The sequence below is a fragment of the Elephantulus edwardii genome, unplaced genomic scaffold (genome assembly GCF_000299155.1).
Source record: "Elephantulus edwardii isolate Elephantulus edwardi_28Jun2011 unplaced genomic scaffold, EleEdw1.0 scaffold00009, whole genome shotgun sequence".
Taxonomy (NCBI): Eukaryota; Metazoa; Chordata; class Mammalia; order Macroscelidea; family Macroscelididae; genus Elephantulus; species Elephantulus edwardii.
The window spans coordinates 3,045,354-3,058,179 of NW_006399759.1; positions in this window are offsets into that span (position 1 = coordinate 3,045,354).

The window sequence follows — 12,826 nt, forward strand, 5'->3', positions numbered from 1 at the left end:
CAAAGACCTGTCTCTCCTTGCAACATGTCCAAAGTATGTCAGACGAAACCCCAGAATCTTTGCCTCCAAGGAGTAGCCTGGTTTAACCCTCTCTAGGATGGATCTGTTTGTTTTCTTGGCAGTCCATGGTACATTCAATACTCTTCTCCAACACCACAGCTCAATGGTGTCAATTCTCCCTCTATCCTCCCTAGTCATTGTCCAACTCTCTGATGCGTAAGTGATTGCAAAGACCATAGCCTGTATCAGACACAACTTAGTCTCCAGAGTGACACCATTGCTCTTCAGTACCCTTGAGAGGTCCCTAACAGCTGAGTTTGCATCACCTTGTCCACGTCCGTATATGATTACACTATTTTTCTGGCCATCATTAGAGTCCTTCTTTCTCTCATTTCTGGATTTCTAAACCTAAGGTCACTTTCTCTATTCATAAAAATGTTTATGGGGCAGAATAGAGGATATGTTGGGGAAGAATTTCAAGGATGCCACCAAAATCCTTACAAGCCAATGTCCACTGTGAACCATTCCCACCTTTGCTGTTTGGGGTTGCCTCAATAGACCTGTCTCTTTTTCTCTTACAAGGCTATAACTGTGAATTGGTGATGAGGAAATCCAAAACTCTCACTGCCTTCAACCCAGAGGGACTTTCCATGAGGTTTTCAAGACTAAATTGTGACAGGAGATTGGCCATTTTTCTCTTCAGAAATTGCTTGTGGATTCAGACTAGATGCACTTGGGTTAGCTGTGCAACTCGGTACAGACTATGCCACCACCAGCTCTGACTGGTGATGGGAAGGGCAGCATCAAATGTGGTGAATTGCTCACAACTCGACCATAGTAAATGTTTTTGCAAAATAATACACATACGAAACAGAAAATTGTTAGTAAATGCTTTGCGTTCACACTCATTGCTATTGAGTCAGAAGCAACTCAGAGCTGACCCTCCTGGATTTCGGAAGCTGTATCACTCGTCAATTTGCTGTACTGAGGTAATTTGGGTTTGCTGTGACACTAAACCTTGTGCCACTGGGGTATCCAATACCATAATGGTCTGCTAATGTGGACAGTGTTTGGTGGAGCTCCTAGTTGTAAAACAGGTTTGGAAACAGGAGTGGCATCCACTTCCTAAACCACATGCCTTTAGAAACTCTATGAACTTGGAGAAATGATGATAGTTAATAAAAGACATTAGGTCTTTTGTTCATTGAGTCATTACGAGTCATACTCTACTAGACGGCTATCATCAAAAACAACAACAACATATGTCCCAGGAGGAGACCGCCCATCCTTCTCCCATGGAGCTGCTTGTGGATTCTAGCTGCCAGAGAAGAGAGAATTTTGGTTTAGCAGCGCAACATCCAGTGAACATATACAATTTTGCAGCAACCACCAAAAACATATGTATGATTATATATATATATGTGTACATAGCATTCTTGACTAATTGTATGCATGTTTGTATAGTTGTATGTGCACAAATGCATGCATATTGTATGTAGGTATGTATTTATGTACATATATAAATATATGCATATGCATGTGTATCTGCATGTAGTAGTCCACAACCTAAAGAGGACTGAGCTGAATTTCACAAAACTTACTAACTGAATTGGAGCTCTGGTGACCTCATGAACATGGAATTGTGCTGACACCCCAAAGACGGACAGTTCAAATCCACCAACTGCTCTGAGGAAGAAAAATGGGTAGTCTCCTCTCATGTGATTTGCAGCCTCTGATAATCTGATAGTGGATCAGCTATGAGTCAGTTCTTACTCAATGGCAACGTGTTTGAGTTTGATTCTTGAATTGCTATTTCTCACTTCTAGTTGCACATTAGAATTACCTGATTGCCTCTTTTTTTAATTAAGATTTTAATGAAAGTTTATAGAGCACTTGGATTTCCATTCATTCACTGTTACATATTTTCCTATTGCCCCCCCCAGTTAGTCATCGTCCCACCCCAGACTCTTATTCTAGACTTTTGTCATAACAATAATACCTAGTCATATATTCCTTTTATACAGTTCTCCCCCTCATCTGTTTCAATGCCATGTAGATTATTTATCCCCTCTTTTCCTAGTTACCCCCAACTCCCATGTCAGTCTTATTTTATAACAGTGACATTATGCAGTATTTGTCCTTTTGTGACTGAGATATTTCACTCAGCATAATATCCTCCATAGTCACCCATTTTGTATAATATTTCATGAGTTCCTTGTTTTTCAATTCCTTTCCATTGTGTGAATATACCACAGCTTCTCTATCCATTCATTTGATGATGGGTATTAGGGTTGTTTCCAACTCTTTGCTATTGTGAACAAAGCAGCAATAAACATTGGTGTGCACATATCTGCTTGGATGTCAGTTATGATCTCTTCGGGGTATATTCCCAGTAGTGGAATTGCTGGGTCAAATGGTATTTCTATTTCCAACTTTTTGAGAAAGCATCATACTGTCTTCAATAGTGGTTGCACCATTTTATGCTCCCAGCAACAGTGAATAAGGGTTCTAGTTTCTCCACAACTTCGCCAGCATTTGTTGTTTGCTGTTCTGTTAAATTTTGCTATTCTTATTGGGGTGAGATGATATTCCATAATTGTTTTGATTTGTATCTCTCTTAGCACTAGGGATTTTGAACATTTCTACATGTGCTTGTTGGCTATCTGAATGTCTTCTTTGGTGAAGTGTCTGTTCATATCCTGCACCCATTTTTCAATTGGGTTATTTACCTTTATCTTATGGTGCTTAAGTATTTTATAAATTCTAGATGTAAGTCCCTTATCAGACATGTCATTACCAAATATTTTTCCGTCTGTGGCTTTCCTTTTTACCCTGCAGGAGAAGTTTTTGGATGTGCATAGGGATTTGGTTCTTAGAAGGTCCCATTCATCTTTTTTATCCTCTCCTGGTTGTAGGTTTTTCAGGATGCCCAGAAGACTGTTCATGTAGTGGAATAGTGCTTCTAGAGTTCTTCCAAGTTTTTCTCTAATGAAGTTTATAGTCCTTTGTTTTAGTCCTAAGTCCTTGATCTACTTTAAGTTGGTTTTTGTGTATGGTGTGAAGTGTGGATCTTGTTTGAGTTTTCTGCAGATGGTTTTCCAATTTTGCCAACACCATTTGTTAAAAAGACTGTAGTTTCCCCACTTAACTGATTTCATCTCCTTGTCAAAAGTCAGTTGGCCACAGGTAGATTGGCTGATTTCTGTATTCTCAATTCTATTTCATTGATTATGTGTCTGTCATTGTACCACACTGTCTTAATCACCACGGCAGTATAGTAAGATTTGAAATTAGGGAGTGAGATGCCTCCTATCTTGTTTCTCTTTCTAAGGAGTGTTTTTCTTATTCTGGGACTCTTTCCATTCCAAATGAAATTGGAGATTGCCTTTTCCATCTCGCTGAAGAATGGAATTTGTATTTGTATTGGGGTTGCATTAAATGTATAGATTGCTTTTGGTAGGATTGTAATTTTCACAATATTGAGTTTTCCTATTCATGAGCAAAGTGTATTCTTCCATTTCTCCAGGTCTCTCTTCATTTCTTGTAATAATGTCATGCAATTTTCTTTGAATAGATCCTTCGTGTTTCCAGTTAGATTTACTCCCAAGTATTTAATCTTGTGATTAGCTATTGTTATGGGTATTGTTTTTCTTCTTTCCAGTTCTATATTCTCTCTTAAAAAGTAATTTCTGTGGACTAACCTCTCAAATATTCTGATTTGGTTGAGTTAATCTATAGTTTAAGGAACTCTGGTGGCCTACTGATAAGTAGTTGTGCTGCAAACTTGAAGGCATACAGTTCAAATCCACCAGCCACTCTTTAGGAGGAAGATGGCAATATCCTCCTGTGTGATTTGCTGTCTCTGAAAACCCACTGGAGAATCAGCTTTGGATCAGTCCCAACCTGATGACACATAACAAATAACAACCTAAAGGCTAAGGTGCATCTGATTTTTGGCATGGTCTTTTCATTACTTATTATGCATCTGAAAGTTGGATAATGACTGAGGATGGCAGAAGAATAATTGAAGCCTTGAATTATAGTGTTGGAGAAGACTATTGAAAACCAAATGGACAGCAAAAAGAACAAGTGTATCTTGGAGAAAGTGCAACCAGGGTACTCTTTATCAGCGAGGATAATGAAGCTGCTCAAAACTTTGAGCATATTATTAGAAGGGGCCAGTCCTTGCAGAAGGACATCATTCTTGGAAAGGTGAGCATCAGGAAAAGAGATGACCCTCAACAAGACAGTCTGACACAGTGACTGTAACAATGGGCTCAAGTGTGTCAGAGATGATGAGGATGGCACAGGACAGGATAAGTTTCAGCTCCATTGTTTACAAGGTGGCTATGAATCGTACTCTACAGCATCTAACAACAATCATCTAAATCCATGTTGTAGTTTATATCTTTTGGTGCCTATAAGAGAGGCATATTTGCCCTGGATCCCAATCAGATGCTCACAAATGTTTCCAATCCAACTTGTTGTTTTGTGCGACACAACCAAATATCTCATGAGGTAGCTGCCTGTAAAAGCCTTCTTAACGGGCCAACAGAAAGAAAGAAAAAACAAAGAGACTGTTTCAAGCAATCACAATAAGAATTGCACTGTTACATACAAACTAGGTTTTTCATACTGGTTTCCTGGTTAAGTTCACCAGAAACCTCCAGAAATATCTCTAGCAAACACAAAAACTATATTAAGCCAGTGTCCATTAGAATGTTACTCTCAGTGTCCCCATCCCACCCCCCCACTCCACCCCCCCAAAAAACCCCTGGGCCTGACTTTGACTAGATATCCAGGTATAACTATTATTATAGCAAGTATAAAAGAAGCATATAACCCAACATCATCACCACAAAACAAATAACCTGATCTTACAACTAAAAATTGTTGCAAATTGTTATAGATTAAAAGAGACATAGCTCTATTCCCAACACATATGTGCAGATCTTGTTTGGATTCAAACAAATTGTTTTAAATTATACCTGAAACAAGTGAGGGAAATTCAACTCAGACTAGATATGAGGAACTCTGTATTATGTAGGGAGTCGTACAGCTAACACAATGGAAACTCAGCCAGATGTAAGCTGGTTCCAACTTAATGGCAATGAGTTGAGTTAAATTTGTTGTTAGGCGCAACCCAGTTGATTTTGATTTATGGTGACCAAATGTCATATGGAACAAAACTGTGATCTTGCACTAGCCTCACATTTTCTGCTGTGCTTGAAAATAGTGCTTCAGGCATTACATCAATATATCCCATTAAGACTCTTTTTCTCCTTCATTGATTCTTTACTTTTCCAAGCATAGTGTTCTTTTTCAGGGACTGGCCCTCTTGATGACATGTCCAAAATATATAAGACAAAGTCTCACCATTTTTGCCTCTAAAGAACTCTCTGTACTTTTTTCTAAGACAGAGTAACTTGTTCATCTGGTAGCCCATGGTATATTCAATATTCTTTGCCAGCACTGCAATTCCAAGTCATCTATTCTTCTTTGGTCTTCCCTATTCATTGTCCAACATTCACATGCATATGATCAACTGAAAATGTCTTGGCTTGAGTTAGGCACGTCTTGGCCTTTAAAGTGGCACCCCTGCTCTTAAGCAGCATATTTGCCCAAAGCAATACACTGTGTGATTTCTTGGCTGCTGCATTTGTGAGTATTGATTGTGGAACCAAGTAAAATAAAATATTTGACAATACAATTTTCCTATCTTGATATTGTTTATTGGTACATTTGTGATAATTTTCTGTGGGTTTATTTTATTTTGTTTTGTTTTTTATGTTGAGCTATAATACACACTGAAGACTATATATGTAGTCTTCTACCTTCTGCCATTAAGTGTTGCAAATCTTTTTCACTTTCTAGAAACATGATTGTGTCACCTGCATATTGCAGCAGACTATCTTTCTCCAATCCTGATGCCAAATCCTTCTTCATATTGTCCATTTTTTCTGTTCATTTGCTCAACATGCAGATTGAATAGAGATAGAGGAAGCATACAACCTCAAACACACGTCTCCTGATTTTAAACTGTGCAGTGTTCCTTTGCTCTGTTCGGACAATAGCTTCTTAGCCTGTGTGTAGACTTCACAGGAGCACAATTAAGTGTTCTGAGATCTCCATTATTCTCAATGTTATCCATAATTTATTATGATCTATGAAGTCAAGTACCTTTGCATAATAATAGCAAATATATTTAAAATAATAGTAAATATCTTTCTACTATTCTCTACTTTCAGTCAAGATCCATCTGAAATAATCAATATTGCTTGTTCCATGGCCTTTTCTGAATCCGGCTTTAGTTTTTGTCACTTTCCAGTGTATATACTTTCCCAACTATTTTAAAATAATATTCTGTAAAATTTTGTCTCACGGACCTCACCTGATGGGCTACATAGAAATTAGCTTGACTACATCTGTGGAAGAAATAATTGGAGAAGCTCAATATTGATAGTCAACAATGAATGAATTAGAATCTAACTTCTCTGTAAACGTTCATTAAAATCACAATTGAAATAAGGTAAAATAAAATTGAAAGCAACTTAAAAAAAGAACTAGGCCAGGGGCACACTGTTGGTGAAACCATCAATTACTCGTGTGCAAGTTCAAATTAAGGCTGAACAAAATTAAAATAAGCTCACAAGAACCAAGATGTGGTCTTGAATCTAGTCCATCTTCATTTCAAGATCATCATAAGAATAGGTTTGAAACACTGAACACCAATTATTGAAGACCAGATGAGTTACGAGATGATATCAAGGATATCATCCATGAAGAAAGCAAAAATCATTACAAAGACAAAGGGGGAAACAAATAACCAAATGATTTCAGAAGAGGCTGAAAATTGCACTGAAGCATGAAGAAACCAAAACAAAGAGGAAACATGCTGCAGTACAAGAGCTGAACAGAAAATTTCAAAGGGTATTTCGAGAAGACAAAGCAAAGTATTAGAATGTGCAGAGAGCCGGAATGGGAGAATAAAAAGGGAAGAACTCACTCTACATTTCTTAAACTGAGAGAAATTAAAAGCAAATTTAAACCTCAAGTGGCAATACTGAAAGATATCATGGGCAATATATCAAATGCATATAAAAAATAAAATATTAAAAGAAGATTATAAAGGAAAGGGGGAAAATCTGGTGTGAAAAACAATGTATAGGAATTTTGTAAGTAAACCAATATAAAACAAAAATGTTATTCTAAATAAAAAAAGATCAGGAACCAATGACAACAAACGAGGAAGTGGAAGTTGCATTGAAGGCATTGGCAAAAAATAAAGCCCCAGAAATCAATGGGATCAACTTGTTTCCATTAACAGATGCAGCCCTGGATGAACTCACCAGTCTATTACAGGAAATTTAGAGGATAGGATGATAGCTCGCTGGCCAATGAATTGGAAGAGAGTTATATTTGCTCCCACTCCCAAGAAAGGTGGTCCAATAAAGCATGTAAACTATCAAACAATATCATTAATATCACATGCAAGCAAAATACTGCTGAAGAAAAAAAATTTTTTTAATGGCTTCAACAGTACATAGACAGGGAATTGACAGAAGCTCAAGCAGGCTTTAGAAGAGGCCATGGCATCAGGGATATCATTGCTGATGTCGGATGGATTCTGTTGAAAATAAATAATACCGGAAGAATGTCTATTTATGCTTTATTGATTTGGCAAAGGCATTTGACTGTGAGGATCACAGTAAATTGTAGCTGACATTGAAAAAAAAGAGAATCCCAGAACACTTAATTGTGTTCATGTGAAATCTATAGCAGGAAGCTATTGTGCGAACAGAGTAGGGAACACTACATGGTTTAAAGTTAAGAAGGGATTGTGTTAGTGTTGTATTCTCTCTCCATACCTATTCAACCTGTATACCGAGTACATTATTCAAGAAGCCAGACTCTATAAAGAGGAATGTAGCATCAGGATTGGAGAGGGACTCATCAATAACACGGATTATGCAGATGACACAACCTTGCTTGCTTAATATGAGGGGGCTTGAAGCACTTGTTGCAGAAGATCAAGGAATTCAGCCTTCGGTATGGATTGCATCTCAACATCAAGAAAGTAAAGATTCTTACCATTGGATGTATAGGCAGCATCATGATAGATGGGGAAAGGATTGAAACTGTCAACAGCTTCATGATACTTGGATCCACAATCAACAACAGCAGTCAGAAAATCAGGAGATGCATTGATTGCACTGGGAAAGACTGCAGTTAGGGAATTCTCCAAATTATTGAGGAATAAATAGGTCAGTTTGAGGACTAAGGTGTGTCTGATTCAAGCCATGGTGTTTCTGATCACTTGCTATGCATCTGAGAGTTGGACGGTGAATAAAGATGACAGAAGAATTATTGATGTCTTTGAGCTATGGTGTTGGAGAAGAGCACTGAACATCCCACAGATGGCCAAGAGAACAAACAGATACGTCTTGGAAAGGGTGCTGCTAGAGTGTCCTTTAGAGGCAAGGATGATGAGGCTTCACCTCACATACTTTCAGGCATGTTGTGAGGAAGGGCATGATGTTCAAAAAGGTCAGTGAAAGACAGAAGATCCTCGACCAGAAAGATTGACATGATGACTGTTGCAATGAGCTCTAGTGTTTCAGGAAGTGTGAGGATTACACGATAGGACAGGGTTCAGACCTCTTGTTCATAGGGTCGCTATGGGTCATACTCAATGGCACCTAACAACAACAACAATAATATTTTATTTGCATGTGATATTAATACTGTTGCTCAATAATTTCTGTATGCTGCTTGATTACATTTTTAAATGGGCACAAATATGAGAGACATTTACCATTTTTTATGACAAGAAAGGTAGCAACAAGTGTGGATAAAGTGTGTGCAGCTTAAATGGTGTCACTAAGAAGAACACACACAAAGAAAGGATTTTTTAAGTAAGTTCAAGAGCATGTTTTGCAACAACAGAAATTTTTAAAAAATACGTATACATACATGCTATGCATTTATTCAGACTCATAGTGGCCCTCCAAGTTTCCAAGGTTATAAATCATTATAGGAAACGAACAACTGTCATTCTTCTCGCCATAAGGAAACTACTGGATTCAAACCACTGACTTTTTGGTTAGCAGGGCAGCACGTAACACACTATGTTGTTTTCATTGTTGTTAGATGCTGCCGAGTGCAGTGTGTCTCATAGCAGTACTCTGTAAACAACAGATCTGAACCCTGTCCTATCCTGTGCCATCCTTGTCATCTTTGACATCCTCAAGCCCACTGCTGTAGTCACTGTATCAATCCACCTAGTTGAGGGTCTTCCTCTCTTTCACCAGCCCTCCACCTTTCCAAGCATGATGTACATTCTCAAGGAACAACCCCTCTTAGCAACATATTCAAAGGATGTGAGACGAAGCTTTATCATCTTTGCCTCCAAGGAGCACTCTGGATGCACTTTCTCCAAGACATATCTGTTTGTTCTTTTGGCCATCCATGAGGTTTAGTACTCTCTTTCAACACCAGAACTGAAAGGCATCAATAGGTATGTAGATGCGTGTGTATGTATGTATCTATGTTCACATGTATAATAAAGCACATAGGGGACATACTTCTTAGACATAACCAGTTACCTTACGGAACTGGTTTCCCAAGTTTGAAGTCTTAATGCCATAATCATGTGGGACAATTCAGTCAAATGACATAATATAGTTACACAGTTTATGTTCTACGTCCTAATTTGGTGAGTGGTATCTATGGTTTTACAAGCTAAGATATAACTATCAGTCTCTTCCCATCTGAAGCAAAAGAGAAAGAAGAATATTAAAAATTCAAAGGAAAAAGCTAGTCTACAGAATTTAGATCTATGTGAACAGACTTATCTACCTTGAGGCCAGAAGATCTGGATGCTACCTGTCCACCACCCCCAATGGCAGTTCTCATCAGTGCCGAAATTGGTGTATCTTGATTGTTATTGTTGTTAGATGTCACTGAGTTAACTACAACTCAATGAACAATAGCTTGAAAACGTGACCCATCATAGGCTGTTCTCATGATCTCTGCCCATGGTTATAGTCACTGTGTCAATATACATTGTGAGGGTCATCCTCTTTTTCGCTGACCTTCTACCTTTCCTAGCATGATGCCTAGTTGATCTTGACCAAAATGGCAGGACATGTGGAACAGATATTAAAGTCTTAGAAATTCTAATCTAGAGGGACTGGATTGATTGACACTAGAGAGCTTGCAAAGATTGTTACAATGAGATACTCTGTAAGTCTTGAACTCAAACTATCCACTTTTAGTCATTTTAGCTAAATAACAGGCTCACAAGATAAAGAATTGTACCAGTGAGTCCCTCGAACCTACATGAGACCAAATGATCAACAGTTACTCTCAAGTAAAGATGAGAGGGTTAGGGGACCAGGAAACCAGATTATTGGAGACAGAGAAATCAGAATGAAATTGCTGAGGATGCTCATATATTGTGAAAGATGTAGTCAATTCCACAGAACAATTTCTCTATAGTTGGTAAAGGGAAACCTAATTTGTTATGTAAACTTTCACCAAAAACACAATAAAATCTAATTTGGGAAGGGGAGAGTAAGTATTGTCAGAAAAGACGCAGAGATGGCAATAAGTAAAACAAGGATAGCAAAATGTTACTAAATATCAAGGCTGAATGGTGGGTGTGTTATCAGGTTTTTTGGTGGAAATGTAAATTCTTTTCATAACAAAAAAATTTTTTTAAACAGAAGACATTTTCGTCTAGTTCTCTCATAGCTGTACACCAAGTACCTAGAACACCATCTGGAATAGAGTGCACATTCAGCAAGTGTTCTTTGATCGAAGGGGTTTGGCACTTTAAAATTTCAATGTCAGTAAAGAGAATGAAAAAAACTGATGGCCAAAATATTTCTAAATCCCAGCAGTTGAATTTGTACCACACGCATGCACACACTGTAAAATGTAAGGTGTTCAGACTTCGCTGGCGCTCCGTGGAGTTGTTTAGCAGCTTTTCACAAACCTGCTCCATTCCAGGTCACCGTAAATCACAGTGGCTGTGGCAGCCCCTTGATGAAGGAAGGGCTGAGCGAATGTGGACCCACTGGAGCTGTGGCAGAGTGGGAGGAAGCAGCGTGCTCCTTGTCAACAATGGATCAAATGACTCACCTACCCAAAGAAAACCACTGACAGGCCAATTAGCTGGAACTGAGTCATGAGAAAATCTCCTCTGTGGCAAAAACAGCACTGATAAGATTATTCCTCTCACATTCCTCATCTAACTATGCAGGCAGTCCTCAGTTATGAACATTTGACAATTTGTGGTTCACGTTCTAACCTCTATAAAGTCTATTAAAAGTTTGCAGTACATTCAACAGTACATAATAAATAGGTACTATTTTGTGATTTGCATCAAAACATTATTATTATCATCATCATCTTAGTATTGTGATTGCCGTTGTTATGTGCCATGGAGTCACCTGCGACTCATAGCGACCCTAGGTATAACAGCCCTAAACTCTACCCTATTCTGTGCCGATCCTATTGTCTGTGACACACTTACCCCCATTACCAAAGCCACTAAGACAATCCATCTCATCGAGGGTCTTCCTCTCCTGTGTTGTCCCTCTACCTTCCCAAGCATGACGTCCCTCCCCAAGGACTGGTCCCTTCTTGCAACATGTCCAAAGTATGTCAGATGAAGCTTCAGAATCCTTGCCTCCAAGGAGCAGCCTGGTCTCACCCTCTCTAGGATGAACCTGTTTGTTCTAACAGGCCATGGTATATTCAGTACTCTTCTCCAGCACCACAGCTCAAAGGCATCAGTTCTCCTATCACCCTTAGTCATTGTCCAGATCTCCAATGCATAGCAAGTAATTGCAACGACTATGGCCTAGATCAGGTGCATCTTCAGTCTTCAGACTGACATTGTTGCTCTTCAGTACTTTGAAGAAGTTTCTAACATGACTTTTCCAATGCAATTTGACTTTTAATTTCCTGGCTGCTGGTACCAAGAGGGTTGATTGTGAAGCCAAGCAAACTAAAGCTATTTACAATCACAATCTCCTCACTGTCTATCTTGGTGTAGTGAGCTCTAGTGGCCTAGTGGGTGGCAAGAAGCTTTGCTGCAATGCCGAAGGCATGCAGCTCGAGGCCACCAGCTGCTCCACAGGAGAAAGATGGACAATCTCCTCCCATGTGATTAACTGCCTCTGAAAACTCACTGGAGGGTCAGCTATAGGTCAATTCCAACTCTAGTACTCAACAACAATAGCAAGTATCCTAGTATTATGTTAGAGACATTTTAATGTATTTAAGGCTCTGTCTGGCATACTTTGGAAATGTTGTAAGGAAGGACCGTCCTTGGAGAGAGACATTATGCTTGGGAGGGTGGAGGGACAGCTCAGGAGGGGAAGACCCTCTATGAGGTGGATTGATTCAGTGACTGGGGTAATCGGGATGGGTGTGTCAGAGATGGTGCGATTGGCACAGGACAGAGCAAAGTTTAGGGCTGTTGTACATAGGGTCGTTCTATGAGTCGCAAGTGACTCAACGGCACACAACAACAGCAACAACAAAACTATTTTAACTTTTTATTCATAAAAGGTATACTACATACTCAGTAGAGAGCTCTGATGGTCTAGTGCTAAGGCAAGTAGTTCAAATTCAGCAACTTATCTACAAGAGAAAGGTGGACCCTCTCTTCAAGTGTCATTTATAGCCTCTGAATACCCACTGGGGGAGTCAGTTATTTGTCAGTTCCAACTTAACAGCAGTGAGGAAATGAGTGAATGTCATACTCAATACTCCCAGTGGTTTTCTTATGCTGAGATATATATATATATATATA